Raw genomic sequence first — 10,426 nt, 5'->3', positions numbered from 1 at the left:
ATCTCATGTAATATGCTCCAAAACTTATTTTGTAACAGCTTAGACATGTATTTTACTTAGGGGCTGTTTGGTACTGTGGTGGATTCATATTCCAACTTCCAACTAGTTTTGGAAGGCACCACACTGAACCCATGTTCTTTTAGAGCGTGACATGTTCTGTAACCAACAATTCATGGTTCTGGAACACAAAATATTGTCAATTTTTGAACATGACACCATCCAGATCTATATTTCCTCCATACTGTTGGAGATTTACGCCTTACTATTCTTGCTTGATAAAGTTCACTTGGGTTGGCTTGTTTATACTGAAACTGGTGGTACTGACCTTATTTATCTTGTTTCATTCCATATCCGGCAAAAGGTAATCCTTGTAGTAAATATCAAAATAGATTTTAATATATTATTGTATTTACTTGGATCGACTTGCCATATGTGTGACATGGATCAGTAGTATTATAACTTTTACTCATAAAATTTGTGGCTTTCCATGTTTCAGCTCCAAAGAGAACTTTGTGCTTGAGTTGGAATTATAGTAGATGCCTCTGCTAAGTACATTGGTAGCCAAACAAGGAAGGTCTCCAGAATTATAGTAGATGCCTCTGCTAAAAGGAAACCTGCGGATAGAAAGAAAGATGCTGTTGCATTGCAAAATACAAGAAAATGCACAGAAGATAAAAACAAGGAACAAGTAGTAGCCGTCTTGAAAGGAAATCAAGCAAATATTCTATAGGTTTCTACCAGACACTTGCATGAAAAAAACACCATAGATCAATAAATTGTATTCAAACAATTTGTTTTCGATATTATAATGATTAATCTTTATATTAATAATAGATTGAGTTTTACATTTAATCTTTTATTTAAGTTGTTTAAGTTTTCATATATCAATTTGCAAGAGTGTATTAAGTATGTATTATACTATTATAATGGTGGATCAATAAAGTGCAGATATAAAAAAATGTTGAAAATAACATATCATAAAAAAAAATCCAAAACCAATGTAATTGATAGAAAGAAATGGGCTTAAAAAAAAACAGATAGAAATCGATGTTTAGTAAGTAGCGTAGGTTGGTATAATGCAATAATCTTGCCATTGTCACATTTCTCTTCCCACAGAACACTACTCGCTCTTCCATTCCTAGAAATCGACACTCTTCCATCCCAGAAACCGGCGGTACTTTACCTTTGTTTTCTACCATAGTTCAAGGGACGATGGTTGCCATCTAGATCGAACAAATATATTCAACTCTAGTTTCATTACACACGTGTAACAATGGAGTCTATTAGCCTTCTTAGCATCGCTGTTAACCATCTTTTTCTTCTCTACTAACAGGGGTTACAATACCCTGTTTTTTGACACAGTCTAATCGTTCCTGTCGTTCTTGGATAGAGGTTACATTAGTCTTTTTTGGATGCACTGTGAAGACCTCTCTGTAAAGACCTCCATTCAGTTTTTTGGACGCACTATGAGGAGCTCTCTGTGAATACCGTTCCAAGGTAAGTTTTCGTGCTTTTCTTTTTTTTTTTTTTTTTCATCTCATTTTAATTAATTGAGTGATAGATCTCATCGTTAAAAGTCATTTGCATAGATCATTGAGAGAATATGGTATATGTGTGTTTGAGTATTGATAAATGAAACCTACAATTACTTTTGTTTAGGCCTTTAGATTCGGACTGTATTTAATTGGACTTTTGTTTGTATTTGTGCCCTTTTAAGCTCGCCGTTGCTGCCCATCTAGATATTACTTGAAAGAGAAGAGACTTTGCATGATTTGAAAATTCATGTCTTCTTTGACCATCAACTCCTCTAATAGTTAATGGGTTACTATATTGTACATGTTGTCGCTCTCCATTTCTTTACAACTCGGTGAAGATGATGGCTACATTTGGGTCAAAGGTTGGGTCATTTCCCCTATCTGACTTATTTTCATTAAATCAGTAAATTATTCCCTATCTGAAGATGATGGTCACATTTGGGTTAACGGGTCAGGTCATCTCCCCTATACCAATCTAATATATATATATATTAAAGTAATGATTTTAAGCCAAAGCTCTACATTCAGATATGTGGTCCATTTACATTCAGATATCTGTCATTTCAAAAATTTAAACAAAATGGACACGTGTCAAATTCTGGTTAATGGTAGTTCAATAACAGAGTTCATTAGACATGTGTCAAATTCTGATTAGTGGTTGTTCAAGAACAGAGCCCACTAACATGTAGAGTGGAGTCCACCACCATGCAAAATTGTGAGAAGGGGGAAGCTCCCACCTTCAATCATTTCTTAAAAAAAATGAATTTGTGCTATCAATTACTATTAACTACTAAACTAATTAATTAATTCCAGCTATTGATTACTAATAATAATTACTATTAACTACTTCTAATTAATTAATTATAGCTATTATTTACTGTTAACTACTTCTAATTAATTAATTCCAGTTATTAATTACTAATAATAATTACTCACTGACAATAATTAATTACTGAAAATAATTTCTTATAATAATTACTACTATTACTTAATTGTTGATAATAATTAATTAGTGATAATATTTCTCATTATTAATTCGGAAAAATAATTTCTTATAATAATTACTGCTAATACTTAATTACTGATAATTTATTATTGACAATACTGCTCATTATTAATTCGAAATGATAATTAATAAATATTTTCATAATGGTAATTAATAATTCGGAAATAATCATTTTATATTTATATTAACTCATATTAATAATTTTGAAAAAATATTTATTAATTAATAATAAATATTATTAGTTAATAATAATAATAATATTAATAATAATATACTTATTATTATTATTGATTTCACAATTATTAAGATATTATTAATCTATTAATAATAATGATTATTATTAAAAAATGTTAATAGCAAAATTTAATTACTTAAAATTATTTGCTAAAATTACCCATTTTAATTCAGACAGATAATTAATTATTAATTATTAATTTATTAAAATTATTATTTATAGAATAATTTTAATTACTCTTTCATTAACGACCTTATTTTTGAATAATTGGTTTTTTATGTTCAATAATTTTTTTTGCGAAAATCCAAATAATTTTTCATTTGCAATGCTAACCATTTCATTTTTCTCTTATTCAGTTTTCCAGAAGATAAAAAAATAAATTAATGATATTTACCTATTTTTATCAAATTATGTATTTATCAAGTTGTTGTCATTGATGATGACGATGACGATGAGTCAACTTTTTGAAAGAGAGGGGTACTAATAATAATTTCTTATAATAATTACTTCTAATACTTAATTACTGATAATATTTTTCATTATTAATTCAGAATTATAATTAATTAATCATAATTAATAACGATTTTCATAATGGTAATTAATAATTCAGAAATAATATTTTTATATTTATATTAACTCATATTAATTATTTTGAAAATAAATATTGAATGTTAATTATTTATATTAGAATTATTATCAGAAATTGTAATTCATACATTTATATGAAATAATTAATTATTACTAATAATAATGATTTTTGATAAAAATTAATTATTGATTATAATTACTTATTGATAATTAATTTTTTAATTATAATAATGATAATTATTAATTAATTAATGATAATTAATAAGTATTTTAATAATGTTAATTATTAATTGGGATATAATCATTTTATATTTATATTAATCTATATTAATTTTTTTATAAATATATAATTAGTGTTAATTATTTATATTATTATTATTATCGTAAGTAATTATAATTAATACTATTATTATTCTCCAATAAATATTTCATTTAGTGAAAGTTAAATTATAAACTTTCAATTATTCATTATTGTTAAACTAAAAGAATTATAAAAGCAATTATTATTTCAGGAATTAACTAAAAATCGTACTTATAACAAATTAATTACTTCATAATAATAATAATAATAATAATAATAATAGTAATAGTAATAGTAATAGTAATAGTAATAGTAATAATAATTGTAATAATAGTAATAATTTAATATTAGTGATTTCAAAATCAATACACACATAATAAGAATATATTATTAGTAAATAATAGTAATAATAATATACTTGTTATTATTATTGATTTCATAATTATTAATCTATATTACTCAATAAAGACATTGAATAAAAAAATATTCAAATTGCCATTAAATGAATGAACTAAAAATCTATGAGTATTCTAATTGACTTGAATTTGACACATCAACATGCCCAAAATTATAATTTCAACCTACATTTTCGACTTCTATCTCTCAATTCCCATAATTCTAACAAACCATTAGGTTATGTATAGGTTTCCCTACCTTTTTCCTAATGATAAATTATAGCCAGTCTACGTGCACTGTGTAGAGCTTAGACTTAAAATCTATAACCATGATCGACCAAAAGAAGCATTGCCACCTAACTTGGAGGTGGCTTCCATACTCAGGATGGTCCCATTATTCTCATTTCTTTCATGTTTCCTTTGTTGGATGGGCTTTGGAGTCCTAATTATATTATCAGTTGATTGTAGCCATACATGATGATAATTTGATTGTAGTCATATATTTTTCATCTCTTACTTCAGAGGATGGATGCATCTACAAATGTTGTTTGGCATGGATTGTTTTTCTTAACAACTCTTTGAATGAGTTTCTTCCTTCTTTGCCTCTTTGAATGGATATCATAAATGCTTTTTATCCATTCATATGTGCCTAAATATTAAGCAGTATTGGTGATATTGTTGTAAACATCCATCTAAATTTACTATTTTATAAATAGATTAATGATTTCAAAGTTATTGATACTTTTTGTGGGTGGGTTGCTCAACAGGACATTGATTTTTTATTGTTAAATAGTAAATTTCAAATTAAATGATATTGTAGTTGCCCCTTACTTAGTATGGGGTCATTGTCTAGATAAAACATGGTAAGTCTCTTAAATCAAATAAAGAGCCTACCTTAAATGTTTATTATAAATAATTAAAAAATGAAATAATTCAGATTAAATCAAATAATTACTTTAAATTATGGAATTAAGTAAATAATAATAACAATCAATTATTTATAGAAATAATTAATAATAATAACAATCATCAAGTACTTAATTAAGTAAATAATAAAAAACGAAATAACAATCATCATTTATCATTAATGTTTATTCAAAGCAATGCCCCATAATAATTACCAAATACAATAATTAAATCTTAAATAATAATCAATATTTATTAACAGTCATTAAAATTGTTAAGCCAAATCATTAATGTTTATTCTTAAATGAAAAATATGAATTAACAAATCTATTATATAATATTTATACTCAGTTGGAAAAAATATTTTAAGTAAATATTTAAATAATTACAAATTATTTAATATTATTACTAAATAACAAAAAAATTAAATTAAATACTAAAATAAGTTAATAAGAATGGTTAAATTAAAGTAATAAACGTTTCAAGTTGAATTTAATGACCCATATAATTTTACGGGTTTGACATATAAGGGTCAATTTATGTGGACCTGAGACTGTATGAGTGTCTTAAAAAATGGTAGTTTATAAACAGTAATAAAAAATTATATTAAAAATCATTAATGTTTATTCATATATATATATTTATATAATTAACTTCCCCATACTTAGTACGGGGTCATTCACTAGTTAGTTTCATTAAAAGGAAAGGGCATTTGGATTAATGGGTTGGGTCAATTCCCCTATCAGAATTATTTCCATTAAATCAGTAAATTTCCACTAAAGCTATAAATTTCAGTAATTAATATTTATAGTAATTATATATTTTCAATAATTAACATTTTTAGTTATGTTCACTAATTATTATTTTCAGTAATTTCAGTAATTTTTTATTTCTTAAGTAATTGATGCTTTTGGTAATTAGTATACTTAATAATTAAAATTTTCAGTATTTCTAATACTTTTAGTTATTTTATCTTTTATTTTCAGTTATTTTATAATATTATCAGTTATTAATTATTTAGATTTATTAATTATTACATTCAGTAATTAATATTTTTAATAATATAATTAAGTAATATTAAATACTGAAAACATTAAATAGTTATTTTCAGTAAATAATATTTACAGTAATTATTAATTTTCACTAAGTATAATATTTTTAATAATTAATATTTAGTTATTTTCAATAATATTAATATAGCAAGGTTGTCCACGTCACTATACCTCTCCTTGCTCCAAACCCCCTTCCTAATTTCCTTTTTTTAATTTTTAATTTTTTTTAATTCCACGTAATTGCCTATTAAACCAATATGAAAACAACATAGGCTAAATTATCTCTCACACCTAATAGAGAAAGAAAGAGGGATTTGTTTTTCTAATGTCTAGACAAGTATCACCACTATCCCTCCACTTTCTTTTAAATCATCTCTAATTCCTATTTATCTACTATATTATCTCTAATTTAGTAGAGAGTTACTCTCCTAAGTTGTCTTTAATTCCTATTTATCCTCTCCCCCACCTTTTATCTATAATTATCTAAAGAAAGTTCGAATTAAAAAAAGTTAAGATTTGTTTAAATATTATAACAAAATTATATAATAATTTTATATTAAAAACACAAAGAAAAACAATTATAATAGATTATTTTATATTGTTTACAAAATTCATCACAATTTAAATGTTATTCAAATAAATAAAATGTAAAATTAAAAAATAAAATATTATTTAAATATTTCAAAAACTATATATCTTAAATAAAAAATACTATACATAGCTAAATAATTATATAACAAAATATTTAATATTACTCAATAAATATAAAATAAATAAAATTAAAATATTGAAAATTTTAAATATTTTACATATTATTTAAATACTTAAATAACTAAATACTTTAAATCATGAAATATTTAACATAACTAAAATTTAAATAGTTAAAATAACGAAATTCTGAAATAAATTTAAAAATTTTCTCAATAGTAGTAAAATAATTATAATAGATTTCATAATATTCAAATTAATAATTTAATATTTTACAAAATTAATGAAGTAATTATGTAATAATAGTATAAATTATAATTTTATTGATTATTAGATTGAATAAATAATTAATATTTTAAAATTTTAAATAATGATATTATTTAAATAACTAAATAATTAGTCTATCCATTGGAATAAAAACTGACCTATTACCCTTCAAGACCTGGGATCCTGCTGTCAAACACTAGGCCTCGGCCTGTGTATTCCCTAACCCAAGGTCATGCTCGTGTTTTCCCTGATGCAAAACTATGGCAGTGCAAATGATTTGAATGTAAATTCTGACCTATTTTTGTTTCAAAATGTAGTTTATTTTGATTTGTTGCAGTACAAATGAAGTAAATTCTGACCTGTCTTGTTTACCCATCTATCAAATAAAAAAGAAGCAAACCTGAAAAAAGGATTATTTTATGCACACATGTGTTAATAAAAACTGACCTATTAAACTGCATCTTTCAAAACATTTCTTACTTGTCAATCCCAATATCATAGATCTGATTAATGCCAACTATGTAACCATTTCCACATAGAGCAAAGAGACCATCATATGAGATTTGGGTTCTCAATCAATGCTATTGCTACCAAAGAACTGTTAGAAAATAAAAAGATAACTACAGTCAACGATACACAAAGTTCCATAAATCAATGGCTACAAGATCAATCACTTCACTTGGTACTGACTTACATGGATCCCAGTGCAGTCCCTCGGATTATGTGAGGCCTTAGAAATCTCCAACAAGCATCTTTAAACTTAGAAACTTTGTCAAGTACTGGATCAGATCCAACAGCTCCAGCAGCTGCAGCTTGATTAGAAGCCTGTCCACCATCACTTTCTAGTCAGTGTTATAAAAGTAACCTAAATTAACTTCATTTATCAAATGAACTGGTTTTTCTTTAAAGAAACTCTTGACGATAAGCTGTCATATCAATAGCAGATGTATTTAGGGTCCCTACCATTTCCCGTGGTTGAAGTTGGCAATGAAAATGATGAGTTCTCACCGAAGAACTACTTAGGAGTTCTGTTGGTCGGTTGATATGTTGAAGCTTATACTCCACCTGAACTTGAACTTGAGGCAGCCATTCCAACAGCTTCTGATTTCAATATACAATTTGATATACAATTTGATTCAACATAGTATAAGGATCAACAATACCTTAGTAATCCCAGAGACGCCAAAAATAGACCAGCTAAGAAAGTTGCAGTTAAAGCCAATTTAAGATAGAGAATTATCTTCTCAGTATGGGAGACTGACTCAACGATCATTGAGTGCCATCCAACTTTATCTAAAATATACTGTAAAAACTGAACAATAAAAATAAACGATAGATCACTTCAAAACATAATTGAGACATTTGGTACTAAAATTCCAATTCATAGACAGCTCCAACATCTAGGAAATAATTTTTCCAACTCCTTTTCCTTGACCCACAATAAATCAATAAAATCAAATCTATCTATTGAACAAACAAACTAAGTTGAAAAAATATAAAATCCATTGCAATTTGTCTTGGAAAATATGAAAAGCATGTAAAATTAAACATAAACTATATAAATAAGAAATTAAAAAACTTTTGCCATCATTTAAATCCTCAACGTTGTACTGGTTTAACCTGCAAACAAAAACATTTAACCGGTTAAAATAAATATCTTAATTATAACATAAAAGCTCATTGAAAAAATTATACTCAAAATTCTATATCTTACATATAGAGATAGCCAAGGAATATTCGCCCCAACAACTATTCCAACTGTTCTAACTGAGCCATATGGACGAACAAGTGGTTGTTCTGGCAATATTGGGATAGTAACCATAACCTCATACCATCCTTGACCAAGCGTTTGGGGCCCAAAAACTTTTGATGGATCTGAGCAAATGACTTTTCCTTTTCCCACAAGAATTTTTTGGTTTTCGATGAGGCTTAGTAAATCAACATCAAAACCTTCGTGTAAATGAGATTTATATGTCAATATAACGGAAAATTAGCATCTTATTAGTTATTAAAATTGTATATAAAATAATGTATACCGGAACATTTTGTGATTCAATGTTGAAAAAACGGTCACTAAACTCCGAGAAGGGAGTATATGAATAATATCTTTGCATTTGAAATGAATCCATGGGGTCCTAACTTAGACACTAAGAAGATTGTTACCAACATTATATATAAATATAAAAATATATAATAAAGAAACATTAATAAGCTAAGATGTAGAAAGGTGAAAGTTGTCTATTCTATATCGTTGACATAAAATCATCCATTTGATTTTGTACGGATGACAAGTCTTCCCTTAAAGTAGACATTTCCATCTCAACTTTCTTTGCATGTTACTCAGATGATCTTGCCCGCTCCTCATCCTTTCTTCTAGCCTCATCTGCTTCTCTAAACAATGTCGTATGCTTATCACAACTTCTAATACTAGTTGGAGTTGGATTCAACCCAATCCCACGTACTTGACCATAATGTTCTTCTCCCATTACACAAGCATAAACATCTTCTGGGCAAGAGCCATTTGCCCCACTCGAACTACCCGAATCTTGAGCCATGAAATTTTGCATTTGATTCTATATAATACAAGAAAAAAAAATTGTGTTTATAAGAACTATTTTAAAATAAATAATATTAAATTAAAAATCCACAAATGAAAGAACTAAGCATATATACCATAAAGTCGGATGATCTTGCATCTATAAGAGTTCTGTCCTTCTTGGTATGTGTCACAAAAATATCTCCATACGAGACACCTCATGGCCTCTTTCTTCCCTCTATCATTGTGATATAGTGTGCATTTGTTAATATATAAAATTTAAAACATACCAGATACAATACAAAGAACAGTAAAAATATAATTAACTACAAATTCCTCACGAATCCTTGCAAAGCTTTTTTAGCTCACTGTGTGGACCATTGTCTGCTTTGAATAATTAAGCTTATTAGTCTCAGACTGTACCTACACCCATAAAAGAAAGTATAAAATTATCATACCATCAACTAAAAATTTCAATTCTAAAATACTTAAGATACTTACTCTCCTTTGTTCAAATTTCCAATATTGTACCATATTTTTCCATTGTTGGGGATGAACTCGATCATCTTTGAGTTGCACTTTATCAGCATTATGAAGATCAGAGTCAAAATACTTTTTCTTTAGGTCACACTTCTAATCCCTCCACTTCTTCGACAAAGACTTTAATACAAAATCCTAGTCATCTTCTTTTGTTTTGAACTTTGTCTACAACCACATGAGAAAGGTTTAATTTATGCATAAACAACGTATCTATACTACTTTAAAAAGCATGAATGACCTCAAGAATATTTCTGGAATTTTCTAAGGACAAAATTTACCCCTCTATATTTAAATTTATTGATAAAAAATGAGGGCAATTAGGGTAATCGGTTCTTGATATTAAATGAGTTAAAAAGA

This window comes from Nelumbo nucifera, chromosome 1, assembly GCF_055504915.1.
Source record: "Nelumbo nucifera cultivar China Antique chromosome 1, China Antique-T2T, whole genome shotgun sequence".
Taxonomy (NCBI): domain Eukaryota; kingdom Viridiplantae; phylum Streptophyta; class Magnoliopsida; order Proteales; family Nelumbonaceae; genus Nelumbo; species Nelumbo nucifera.
Note: the sequence above shows the minus strand (reverse complement) of the source record.